The sequence below is a fragment of the Callorhinus ursinus genome, unplaced genomic scaffold (genome assembly GCF_003265705.2).
Source record: "Callorhinus ursinus isolate GAN/ISIS: 27379988/994484 unplaced genomic scaffold, GSC_fseal_2.0 scaffold50, whole genome shotgun sequence".
NCBI lineage: Eukaryota > Metazoa > Chordata > Mammalia > Carnivora > Otariidae > Callorhinus > Callorhinus ursinus.
In genome coordinates this window covers 2,180,533-2,194,480 of record NW_027397112.1, presented here as the reverse complement: position 1 = coordinate 2,194,480, position 13,948 = coordinate 2,180,533, and positions in this window count along the sequence as shown.

The following is a 13,948-nucleotide window of genomic DNA, read 5'->3' as shown; positions in this document are numbered from 1 at the left end:
TATAAACTTGCTGTGCAAAATAAAAGGAGGGTAACAAGGGAGAGAAAAAAATAAACTCTAATGGGAAATGCAATATTCTGAAGTGAATTTTATTTACTTTCTCAGCAGCAATGAGCAGCCACAAAGCTAAAAGGTCATTTAATCTCTACCATTCATATAAAAGTATTTCAGATTGGAGAGGAATATCGACCCATTAACAATGAACCACTGGGGACAGACAACTACTTTTATCCATCACAAGCCTAAAGAATTACTCCCATATTCCACTTTTTGTTCAATAGGCAATTTGGAAGAAAAACACATTTCCCTGAAACCTCTTGGCTGAGCAAGTGATTACTTCATCAATTAAATCTACAAATATTTATTGAGTGCCTAATATGAGGTATTGTAGGTGGTAAAGATGCAGTGGGGAACAAAACAGATAAAAATCCCAGCCATCTTGGCACTTATATTTCAGAGGGTGACAGGAAAAGTAAACATAAAATATATAGTATGCTAAATGGTGACAAGTGATATATTAAAAAAATAATAGTAAAGCAGGCTAGGATTAGGGAATGTTAAGGGAAGAGACTGTGTTTTTATATAGAGTATTCAGAGTATTCTTCCCTGAGAAGAGAAAGATGTAAATGAGCAAAAGCAAGTATCTTGGGGAAGAGTATTCCAAGAAGATGGAGGAGCTAAGGTAAAAACTAAGAGCATGCCTGGGGGCTCATGGAACAGTGAGGAAAAGTGCAGCTGGAGTCAAGTGAAAGAGAGGTTGAAAAGTGGGTGATAAGGTGCTGAGAGACCAGATTACAAGGATATTATCAGACATTGGGCTTTTATATTGAAGGAGATGGAGAGCCTTCAAAGCATGCAAGCACACCAGTGGCATAGTATCACTGATGTTTTAACAGGATTGGCTGCCTGCTGTGCTGAAGATAAACTGAGGATGAATTAATGTTGGCAAAAATCTCCTAAAATTCATGACAGTTATATAAGGCAGATGCACCAAAAGCAATGCAAAAGAAAAAGGACTTGGAGCAAGTACAAAACCTATTTTTGAGTCAAAATATAACTTGTAAGGCAATCTGTGCAGAAATTTCCTCAAAGTATAACTCTCAAAGTCTGAAAATGAGACCTATCTTTTCACTTCAGCATTTCTTACTACTCCATTTCCTAAGTGCGGTGAGCCACGTTCTGCTCTTCTCTCCTTTAACTAGTAAATGGTTTGCTCCCCTTTTCATTTTGCTTAGCTTGAGAAAAGGAGTTTGCATTTTTTGAAAGTCAATAGCCTTATTTTTTTTTCCATAGTAAATGCTGAGTAACAGATTCCAGAACATCTGGGCAACCCTGATCATACTATGATTTCATATCCCATAGGCTTGTTGTGATTAAGGAAGGCAGAGGGAAACTGGTATGTCCCAAGTACATGGGCAATACCTAATTCTGAAGAAAAAATATATCATTACATAGAACATCTGGTGGAATTCAAGCTTAAGTTACAAATGGTTTTGAAGGCCGATTATTAGATAAATGATGTCCACTGAAATTAGGCTGCAGTTTCACTACCTGGTAAAATTTTACTGATTGCTCTAAAACTTACTTATCATGGGATCCTTAATATGTATTACATTACACCGAACCACAAGAGCAAACAGTGGTTTCTTGTTTAGAGTGAAATGGAAGTACAAAGTGTAGGAGAAATGATAGAAGAGGGATAATTACTTCCTATATCTATGTTGATCTCCTAATTAAGGAAATGTAATGTGTCGTATTTGAAACTCAAGTACCTGGCTAATATTAATAACAACAATAGTAATAGCTATTATTTATTGTGCCAAGCATTTTATGAGCATTATCTCATTTATTCCTTAGGTACTACTATTATCCCTATTTATCAATTTAGTAAACTGAGGCTGAGAAGTTTAGGAAATTTGCTGGGATTCAAACAAAATAAAAGCTGTGGAGCCAAAATTCAAATCAAGATATTCTAACCCCTAGCTGCCACTTTTAAACACTATGTTGTGCTGAACTAGTCTGCATTTCACGTCAGTGTGCCTATTTCAACATGTACCTCTGTAATCCCAATATGATGGAAAATTTTTAACCTCATCAAATTACTCCTCTGGATCTTCACATTACATTGCTTGCATTCCCCAGCTATAGCTCAGTACAAACAACTCTCCCATTGCCTAACACCTGAATGAAAACTCGAACTATGCTGTGTGCTCTAGGGACTCCTAATTCAAAGTTATCTTTCCATCACTGAACTAGTCTTTATGAAAAAAAGTACTTTTACCTAAAAAAAGATTTAACGAATAGCAATTCATCTCTGCCCAGCCACTTATATTTTGTGAATGTGGATCATATAATCAAAATGAACAGAAAACATGGAACTATAGATATTTACATTGCATTCCTTTTTAATAATGACTATTACCTTCAAGAAGCCATGAATCCATTAGAAGACAAGGGACAGTAACAATTATTCTTCTATTTCTTCGTATTTGTAGATATGAATTCATTGGTACAGCTTACTGAACATTAATGACTTCTAAAATATGTTCAATTCTATAGTTTCATATGTCATCAGAAGGGCATCAGAGCAAAAGGTCAAAATACTTTTTTCTTGGTATCTGGGACTCGTTAAGAAGTAAGACAACTCTATAAGCCAATTAATAACAAAATAAAAGAAACACATTGAAAACAATACAATAATAGTAGGGGATTTTAACACTCCCCTCACTGAAATGGACAGATCATCTAAGCAAAAGATCAACAAGGAAATAAAGACTTTAAATGACACACTGGACCAAATGGACTTCACAGACATATTCAGAACATTCCATCCCAAAGCAACGGAATACACATTCTTCTCTAGTGCCCATGGAACGTTCTCCAGAATAGATCACATCCTAGGTCACAAATCAGGTCTCAATTGGTACCAAAAGACTGGGATCATTCCCTGCATATTTTTGGACGATAATGCTTTGAAACTAGTACCCAATCACAGGAGGAAACTCAGAAAGAACTCAAATACATGGAGGCTAAAGAGCATCCTACTAAAGAATCAATGGGTCAACCAGGAAATTAAAGAAGAATTAAAATAATTCATGGAAACCAATGAAAATGAAAACACAACTGTTCAAAATCTTTTGGGATGCAGCAAAGGCAGTCCTAAGAAAAAAGCATAAAGCAATACAAGCCTTTCTCAAGGAACAAGAAAGGTCTCAAATACACAACCTAACCCTACACCTAAAGGAGCTGGAAAGAACAGCAAATAAAGCCTAACCCAGCAGGAGAAGAGAAATAATAAAGATCAGAGCAGAAATCAATGAAATAGAAACCAAAAGAACAGCAGACCAGATCAATGAAACTGGGAGCTGGTTCTCTGAAAGAATTAACAAGATTGATAAACCCCTGGCCAGACTTATCAAAAAGAAAAGAGAAATGACCCAAATAAATAAAATCATGAATGAAAGAGGAGAGATCACAACCAACACCAAAGAAATACAATTATAAGAACATATTACAAGCAACTCTATGCCAGCAAATTAGATAACCTGGAAGAAATGGATGCATCCCTAGAGATGTATCAACCACCAAAACTGAACCAGGAAGAAATAGAAAACCTGAACAGACCTATAACCACTAAGGAAATTGAAGCAGTCATCAAAAATCTCCCAACAAACAAGAGCCCAGGGCCAGACGGCCTCCCAGGGGAATTCTACCAAACATTTAAAGAAGAATTAATACCTATTCTTCTGAAACTGTTCCAAAAAACAGAAATGGAAGGAAAACTTCCAAACTCATTCCAGTATTACCTTGATCCCAAAATCAGACAAAGGCTCCATCAAAAGAGAATTACAGACCAATATCCCTGATGAACATGGATGCAAAAATTCTCACCAAAATACCAGCCAATAGGATCCAACAGTACATTAAAAGGATTATTCACCACGACCAAGTGGGATTTATTCCTGGGCTACAAGGCTGGTTCACCATCTGCAAATCAATCAATGTGATAAAATACATTAATAAAATAACAAGAACCATATGATCCTCTCAATAGATGCAGAAAAAGCATTTGACAAAGTACAGCATCCTTTCTTGATCAAAACTCTTCAGAGTATAGAGATAGAGAGTACATACCTCAACATCATAAAAGCCATCTGTGAAAAACCCACAGCAAATATCATTCTCAATGGGGGAAAAACTGAGAGCTTTCTCCCTAAGGTCAGGAACATGGCAAGGATGTCCACTATCACCACGGCTATTCAACATAGTACTAGAAGTTCTAGCCACAGCAATCAGACTACAAAAAGAAATAAAAGGCATTCAAATCGGCAAAGAAGAAGTCAAACTCTCACTCTTTGCAGATGATATGATACTTTATGTGTAAAACCCAAAAGACTCCACCCCAAAACTGCTAGAACTCATACAGGAATTCAGTAACGTGGCAGGATATAAAATCAATGCACAGAAATCAGTGGCATTCCTATACACCAACAACAAGACAGAAGAGAGTCAAATGAAGGAGTCGATCCCATTTACAGTTGCACCCAAAACCATAAGATACGTAGAAATAAATCTAACCAAAGAGGCAAAGAATCTGTACTCAGAAAACTAAAGACGCAAAGAAATGGAAAAACGTTCCATCCTCATGGATTGGAAGAAAAAATATTGTGAAGATGTCAGTGCTACCTAGAGCAATCTACATATTCAATGCAATCCCTGTCAAAATACCATCCACTTTTTTCAAAGAAATGGAACAAATAATCCTAAAATTTGTATGGAACCAGAAAAGACCCCGAATAGCCAGAGGAATGTTGAAAAAGAAAAGCAAAGCTGGTGGCATCACAATTCCGGACTTTCAGCTCTATTACAAAGCTGTCATCATCAAGACAGTATGGTACTGGCACAAAAAACAGACACATAGATCAATGGAACAGAACAGAGAGCCCAGAAATGGACCCTCAAGTCTATGGTCAACGGATTTTCAACAAAGCAGGAAGGAATGTCCAGTGGAAAAAAGATAGTCTCTTCAACAAATGGTGTTGGGAAAACTGGACAGCCACATGCAGAAGAATGAAACTGGACCATTTCCTTATACCACACACAAAAATAGACTCCAAATGGTTGAAAGACCTCAGTGTGAGACAGGAGTCCATCAGAATCCTAGAGGAGAACACAGGCAGCAACCTCTTCAATCTCGGCCGCAGCAACTTCTTCCTAGAAACATCGCCAAAGGCATGGGAAGCAAGAGCCAAAATGAACTATTAGGACTTCATCAAGTTAAAAAGCTTTTGCACAGCAAAGGAAACCGCCAACAAAACAAAAGACAACCGACAGAATGGGAGAAAATATTTGCAAATGACATATCAGATAAAGGGCTAGTACCCGAAATCTGTAAAAAACTTATCAAACTCAACACCCAAAGAACGAATAATCCAATCAAGAAATGGGCAGAAGACATGAACAGACATTTTTCCAAAGAAGACATCCAAATGGCCAACAGAAACATGAAAAAGTACGCAACATCGCTCAGCATCAGGGAAATCCAAATCAAAACCTCAATGAGATACCACCTCACACCAGTCAGAATGGCTAAAATTAACAAGTCAGGGAACGACAGATGTTGGCGGGGATGTGGAGAAAGGGGAACCCTCCTACACTGTTGGTGGGAATGCAAGCTGGTGCAACCACTCTCGAAAACAGTATGGAGGTTCCTCAAAAAGTTGAAAATAGAGCTACCCTACGATCCAGCAATTGCACTACTGGGTATTTACCCCAAAGATACAAATGTAGTGACCTGAAGGGGCACATGCACCCCAATGTTTATAGCAGCAATGTCCACAAAAGATGTCCATCAATAGATGAAAGGATAAAGAAGAAGTGGTATATATATACATTGGAATATTATGCAGCCATCAAAAAAAAAAAACAAAATCTTGCCATTTGCGACGACATGGATGGAACTAGAGGGTATTATGCTAAATGAAATAAGTCAATCAGAGAAAGACATGTATCATATGATCTCACTGATATGAGGAATTCTTAATCTTAGGAAACAAACTGAGGGTTGCTGGAGTGGTGGGGGATGGGAGGGATGGGGTGGCTGGGTGATAGACATTGGGGAGGGTATGTATTATGGTGAGCGCTGTGAATTCTTTAAGACTGTTGAATCATAGACCTGTACTTCTGAAACAAGTAATACACTATATGTTTAAAAAAAAAAAAAAAGATACTAAAAAGGGAAAAATGAAGGGGGCAGAAATTGGCGGGGGAGACAAACCATGAGAGACTACGGACTCTGAAAAAGAAACTGGGTTTGTTAGAGGATTCTGGGAGGGGTTGGGTTAGCCTGGTGATGGGTATTAAAGAGAGCACGTATTGAATGGGGAGCACTGGGTGTTATACGCAAACAGTGAATCATGGAACACTACATCAAAAACTAATGATGTAATGTATGGTGATTAACATAACATACTAAAATAAAATTTAAAAAAAAAGAGGTAATACAACTTTTTTTTTAAAAAATGTAGTAGTCTCAGTTCTCAGAAAGCATGGCAAAACAACTCTGATTCAGAAGCAATTTAAGAGATCTTGTTATTTCAAGAAACTCCACAACATATGTGTCTTTTTAAAAACAGAGTGCTTGGGACGCCTGGTTGGTAAGGTCGGTTGAGTGTCCAACTCTTGGTTTTGGCTCAGGTTGTGATCTCAGGGTCCTGGTATTGAGCCCCACGTCAGGGTCTGCCTTAGAACAGAGTCTACTTGCAATGTCCACAATAGCCAAACTGTGGAAAGAGCCAAGATGTCCATAGACAGATGAATGGATAAAGAAGATGTCGTATATATACACAATGGAATATTATACAGCCATCAAAAGGAATGAGATCTTGCCATTTGCAACGACGTGGATGGAACTGGAGGGTGTTATTCTGAGTGAAATAAGTCAATCAGAGAAAGACATGTATCATATGACCTCACTGATATGAGGAATTCTTAATCTCAGGAAACAAACTGAGGGTTGCTGGAGTGGTGAGGGTGGGAGGGATGGGGTGGCTGGGTGATAGACACTGGGGAGGGTATGTGCTATGGTGAGCACTGTGAATTGTGCAAGACTGTTGAATCACAGATCTGTACTTCTGAAACAAATAATGCAACATATGTTAAAAAAAAAAGAAAAAAGAAGAAGATAGCAGGAGGGGAAGAATGAAGGGGAGTAAGTCAGAGGGGGAGACATACCATGAGAGACGATGAACTCTGAAAAACAAACTGAGGTTTCTAGAGGGGAGGGAGGTGGGGGGATGGGTTAGCCTGGTGATGGGTATTAGAGAGGGCACATTCTGCGTGGAGCACTGGGTGTTATGCACAAACAATGAATCATGGAACACTACATCAAAAACTAATGATGTAATGTATGGTGATTAACATAACAATAAAAAAATTTAAAAAAAAGAACAGAGTCGGCTTGGGATTCTCTCCCTCTCCTCCTACCCCGACAGCTTGTGCACTCTCTCTCCCTAAAATAAATAAATCTTTAAAAAAAAAAAGAGAGAGAGAGAGAGCTCTTGCAAGGAACATAACCACTTCTGAGGGGAAAGTGGACATATTTTACAATTTGTATATTTAGCCAAAATGCTCAGTTTAAGCTCTACTCTTTACGTTTACAGCTTGTCTGGGAGAAATGTCACAGTCCTATCTATGTCACATGGCTATTTGAAGCCTGACAAGACGAAATTGATCTGAAAGACTTTTTCTAAAGCCCATTTCAAATGTTAGTTACTATAATAATTTAAGATTTCAACTTGCATTGTCTCTTACAAATACATATTTTAAAGGAACTTTTCTTAAAGGGAGGCACAGCTCAACATAAAATCTTCAGCCAAGTAGAAAGAGCTTGGCTAAAAACTGAGCCACACTCATTTCTGGTGACATCCACTTTCATGGCAATAAGGTTCTCATTTCTTATCACTACCATGCTGTGATATTGTGATTTATAAGAAATACATATTTGGTATCTGTCCTTGTTTCCAGCACAAAGCTCCTAAAACCAGTTGGGTTTCTTCAGGTAAGAGCAATGAAGGTGTTATGTTATTCCTAACAAGCCCCTTTCAACCACACCTGAATTCACAGTAATGAGGTGACTCTTGCTTGGAAAGCTCCTAAGAATGAGGAGAAGCCAAACATGATTAGATGGTTGCGACTTTCAGTCCCACACGCTGACCTCCAGGAAGGAGAGAAGGCTAGAGGTTGAACCAATCACCAATGGCCAATGATTTAATCAATCATGCCTATGTAACAAAGCCTCCATAAAAGCCAAAAAGAGAGTGCTTGGGTGGCACAGTTGGTTAAGCATCCGACTCTTGATTTCAGCTCAGGTCATGACATTAGGGTCGTGAGACTGAGCCCCACATCAGGCTCTGTGCTCAGCAAAGACTGCTTGGGTTTCTCTCTCCCTCTCCCTCTGTCCCCTCTCTCTCCCCTTCCCTCCTTCCCTAAAAATAAATAAATCTTTAAAAAAAAAAAAAAAGGACAAGGCTGAGAGCTTTGGGGTTCATGAACACATTCACATGCTAAGAGGGTGGTGAACTTCAGTTCTGTGGATACAGAAACTCCTGTGCTCAGGACCCTGCTGGACCCCACCCAATGTACCTCTCCATCTACCTGTTCATCTGTACCGTGTGTAATATTCTTTATAATAAACTGGTAAATATTTCTCTAACTGTTGTGAGCTGCTCTAGCAAATTCATCAAACGTGAGGAGGGGATTATGGGAAACTTCTAGTCAGAAACACAGGTTATATACAGCCTGAACTTGAAATTGGTGACTAAGTGGGGGCAGCCTTATGGTACTGAGCCCTTACCCGTGGGATCTTATGCTAACTCCAGCTAGTGGCAGAAGTGAGTTAAATTGTAGGACACCCAGTCAGTATCCTCTGAGAATCAGAGAAAAGCTTGATGGTGTTGGAAAATACACATCATACAGGGCATTATCATAATCAAAATTCTTTTTACGTAATTATGTGAGTTCAGTGTTATTTAATTTGGTCCTTTCCATTAGAAGCATGCAAATTCTTTTAAAAGGAAAACAAATTAGAAGCACCAGTATATAAGACATTTAACAACCCAGAAAATGAAGAGTACAAATTAAATAAAAATTGAAATAACTCATTTACATAATATAATTTACATATCCTCCTGATGTTCTATATTGCTAGCATACAGCTGTCCTAGAATCTTTCTTTAATGTAATATAATTATCAAAAACTCTCAAAATAGCCTTAAAGAAAAATCGAAATTTCTTTCCAAGCTAACATTTGCAGTTCCTACAGTGACACACAACTCTTCATTGATTAACTCACACCTAATTTTAGTTTGTATCTATTTACCTAATGTCTTGCTGAGTTCTGATACTACAGATTTGAAGAAACAACAGTCCCTGCAACAAATGCTCACAGTCTTCCAGGGTAGACAAATTGTGATGCAACTCAACAATCTTTAAATATCATAAATAGGATGAACTGAGCATGTGTAAAAAGAATCTGCCTGTAAAAGGGCTAATGTGCTTTATACCTTAGTATCTTTAATGTGTCCATGTCTTTGGTAATTCTGTAACGTTTTCAGCATTTTGTACCTCTTGGAAAGACAGTGATAGTTGCATACCGGTTGGAAACATCCATAATTATAACTCTATTTAGGGTTTGAGTTACACTTAGTCATTATTACAGTCACATGTGGTTATCATTTCCCTTATAAGTTATTGATATCATTGATTTTGCATGTTATTAGTATTAGTATTAACAGCCCCTGCTGTCCCTCTAAAAAGTCATTTGCCCAAAATCTACAAAGAAGGAAGGAACATAGACAAATGATTATTAGAGAGTCTAAGTCATGGTTTCTCTATGTGTGGGTCTAGTGGAGTCAGGTGTCTTTTGGTAAAAGTCACCTCTCCTGGAGCCCCAATTCCATCTAATCACCAGAAAGACAGCATTTAACACAGTGGCTTCCATGGTTACCATAACACAACTTGATTAATGTCCTTTGAACAGGGCTACAGTAAGACACTGGAGTTTGTGACACTTAATTGAGAAATAATTTAATGATTCACACACTCATAAATGTCTTTTACCTTTCAAGGTTGCCTAGACGTCCTAGGTAAAGTATACAGGTGCAGAGTAAAAGTAATGGAAAGCAAATCCAAACTGGGTTTCAGTCTTCTCTAAGATACCAAAATCGTTCTCAGTTTTTAGTCACATAAACATCACTGAGTAGCAAGCATTTTCTTTGCCTACAGATAAGCTGGAATCTCAGAAGAACTCTGGAGAGTAGGCCATTAACCCTGGTGAGTGGTGCTCACTGTTTCTACTCTAAATGTAGAAACTAGATACAAATTCTTGAGTTCCATCAGGAGCTTTGTGAGCCACCACAGTGAACTCAAAGTGACAATGTGTCACAAAATTCATTCACATGATGTTTCATCTTAAAACACAGGATCATTACTCTGCAAAAATACCAAGAAGAAATCGCTATGTAGATCACAAAATCAAAGAGAGCAAAACATACTAATACTTTCCCATATGCACCATGCAAGTTCACATGTAATATTTAGCTTGGGGCTTCCTATTTTTCTTGGACAGCGGTAGAAATTTGGTTTTCTGTAGGGGGGTTAGAAAGGAGAAGAGCTGCTTCTCTTTCTAGTCTTGTTCACAGATTCCTATTGGTTATAAAATCCCAGCTGTATTCTACATAAAAAGCATCATTACTTTCCTTAACGTGTGTGCCACTAGTAACATAAACTATTTTGGGAGGAGAGATTGTGACCATCACACAGGACTCCATATTTTAATTTCCCAATGACCTACCTTTTGTAAACAAAATTACCACAAGATTTTTATTATCTGGAAACACACACATATAGCTTAACAACTAAGTTTTGTTCTTCCAACCAGTTAGAATGCTTTCAAATTCCATAAAATAAAAATCTAAATTAAACTAGTTAATAAACCAATAAACTTCATGATTTTATGTGTCAAGTCCTCAGCTAAGGTAGATCCAGGACTGAACAATTCAGTGAATCAAAGATGCCATCAAAGACCAGTCACCTTCCATCTTGCTGTTCTGCCATCTTCAGCATGCTGGCTTTAGTTTCAGCTTGTATCATTTAGTGTTACAGTATGGCTGCTAAGATTACAACCATCACAAACAAACACAACAGTGACCAAAAGTGGAAGATGAGGCTTCTCTTACTTATGTCCTCTCTTAATTAGCCACAAAACCCTTCCTTCAAGCACCTTAGCACACTTCCTCTCATTTCATATTGGCCACAATTATACCAGATGCCCTTTCCTAAACAGTTCACAACAAGGGGGATGTGGAAATGTTTGTTGCACTTCATCAGCAGTATCTGCTACATTCTTTCAGTTTCTTATATAGCTGGTCTATTGTTTATATGAATAACAATGAAAGGGTTGGGGGGTGGTAATTAGAATAATATTCAGGCCTTGAACTTAAAAATGTGACACAGGAAAGAGATATATTAAGAATACAGTTAGTATATCTCTATCTCTACACACACAAATATTTACATATGTGCACTTGTCTATTAAAGATAATATTTTAAAAGCACAAATGAAGCATGCTAAATATTTAACTAGTATAATTATTGGAGTAACCTGAAGCTTAAAAAAAAAGTATTTTCCGGGGGATAAAATGGCAAGAAAGTTGGTGTCTGGTTTTTATTGTGCTATGTTTGTTTATTTGTTTGCATGGTTTTTTTGGTGTTTTGTTTTGCTTTGTTTTGTTTTGTATTTGGGTCATGTTTTTATAAGATTTTTTAAGTTCTTTACTACATAGAACTTTGAAAGACCCAGGAACATGGAAAGTATCTTGATATCCAAGTGCTTTATTGTATCTCTCCATTATGTTTTCTTTACTGATCTTCATCACACCAATTCAGGACATGAGAGGGCACTGGGAGCTGCCCTAAAAATCACAGGCACTGAAGGCTGGCAAATAGAGAAAGTAAGGGACTGGCTTCTAAAAACAAAAAGGGAAGATTTTTTTTTAATTTTTTATTGTTATGTTAATCACCATACATCATTAGTTTTTGATGTAGTGTTCCATGATTCATTGTTTGTGCATAACACCCAGTGCTCCACGCAGAACGTGCCCTCTTTAATGCCCATCACCAGGCTAACCCACCCCCCCAACCCCCTCCCCTCTAGAAACCTCAGTTTGTTTTTCAGAGTCCATCGTCTCTCATGGTTCGTCTCCCCCTCCGACTTACTCAAAAAGGGAAGATTTATAGCCACTATATCGCCAGACTGACTCAGGGCCAAGTTCATTCAGCATCCAGCCCCAACTGTTCGTGGTCACAGAAGAATGAACTGAAGACCACTTTCCCCAGCAGACCATCTGCAAGATGCTAGAAGCCTCTGCCAGTCCTGATAAGGATTCTGAGAGGCACCCTCCTTTTTCCAAGAAGCACATCCCCGAGCATATCAGAACAATTTCATGGGCTGCACATGAGCTGCTCCCACCTGCAAATGAGCTGCCTCACTACTGATTCCAAGGCACTGATTTTTCCTGTCCCAGTGATGGATCTCTGCAGGCCACTCCTCACCTTACCTCCATTTTAGGCATAGAAAGTCAGTACTCCTCAAATTCCTCCTAAAAAAAGTTGACAGTTAGTGCTCTACACCTGGTTTTAGCAGTTAATCCAATTTGACTAGGCTTCAGAAAGGCTTTTATCAACCATTACCAATATCACCAGTATTACAATCTCTTCCTACAACTCTAAGACATTCACATAAACACAAGACAATCAAGTTTTATGCTACTAATCCAGCCTAAATCTTTTCTCCCTCTAAAAAATGGGCAAGTATATTGGTTTAAATGGACTTTAAGGGATCTTTAGTTAGGAAAAGCAAAATATACACACACATGCACAACATAGATATGTATAGGGGTATAAAATAAACTGTTCCACTTACTAACATAGACTATCTTTTCATAGGTCATTGTAGTTTTGCTTTAATAAGTGTGGTAGAAAATGAAAAGTCATTATTTGTTAAAATACTAGAAGCTTTGTTAGCATAAATGAAATCTTTGTATTTGGATATTAGTCTAAGGCCTGGTTCACACCTTGGTTAGGCTGGGATGATGAGGCCTGTAATCCTGTGGGTAAATCCCCCATGATTCCTAAAGACACTGGGGCCTTTCCCAGGAGCACCCTGCGCAAAAGCCGAGGCTTCAATACAGGCTGCTGAGGCCTCTGAACCACCAGGAAATTGGCACAGGCGGTGGTCTGCGGTAGGTGGGAGTGGGAAGCTTGGAGCCTTCAACCGCCTCCAGGCTTGGTGAGGACAAGTCTCCCTACATTAGGTTCCACAGGGGCTACCCCAGAAACCACAGGCCTTATCTCCATCTGATCTTGGACAGACCTAGAACCAAACCCTGGGAAGGACTGGGAGTTGGGAGATGGAGCAGCCACCTGGGAGGGAGCCAGTCACATTGGAATCCATGTTTTTAGAGAGATACATATATAGATATACATAGGTCAATTAGATAGAGCTGTTCCAGGAACCTAGGAGATGGATTTGATGACCTCTAGAGCATCCACCCACCCAAAATTCTGATGATTCCAATAAGCGGCTCTCAAATTAGAAACTCTACTTTATTTTATGGATCCTGGGCTGGGAGTTTTCTCTTCATTATCAGGGAACAGAACCAAGAGCATTATACACACCTTATGTGTTTGCAAATACTAAATGGGAATGGCTTCTCTCCATTTAAGGATAGGAAAGAATAAAATGGAAAACTACTAAATGGGACCTAAGGCTAGGGAGATTTTAGAATAAGAGAAAGTAAAAACTCATGAAAACTTGGGAAAAGAATATACTTCCGAAAAAAATAGTACTTTATGTACTATCCTCTATAAGAGCTATAGTTTAAAATAC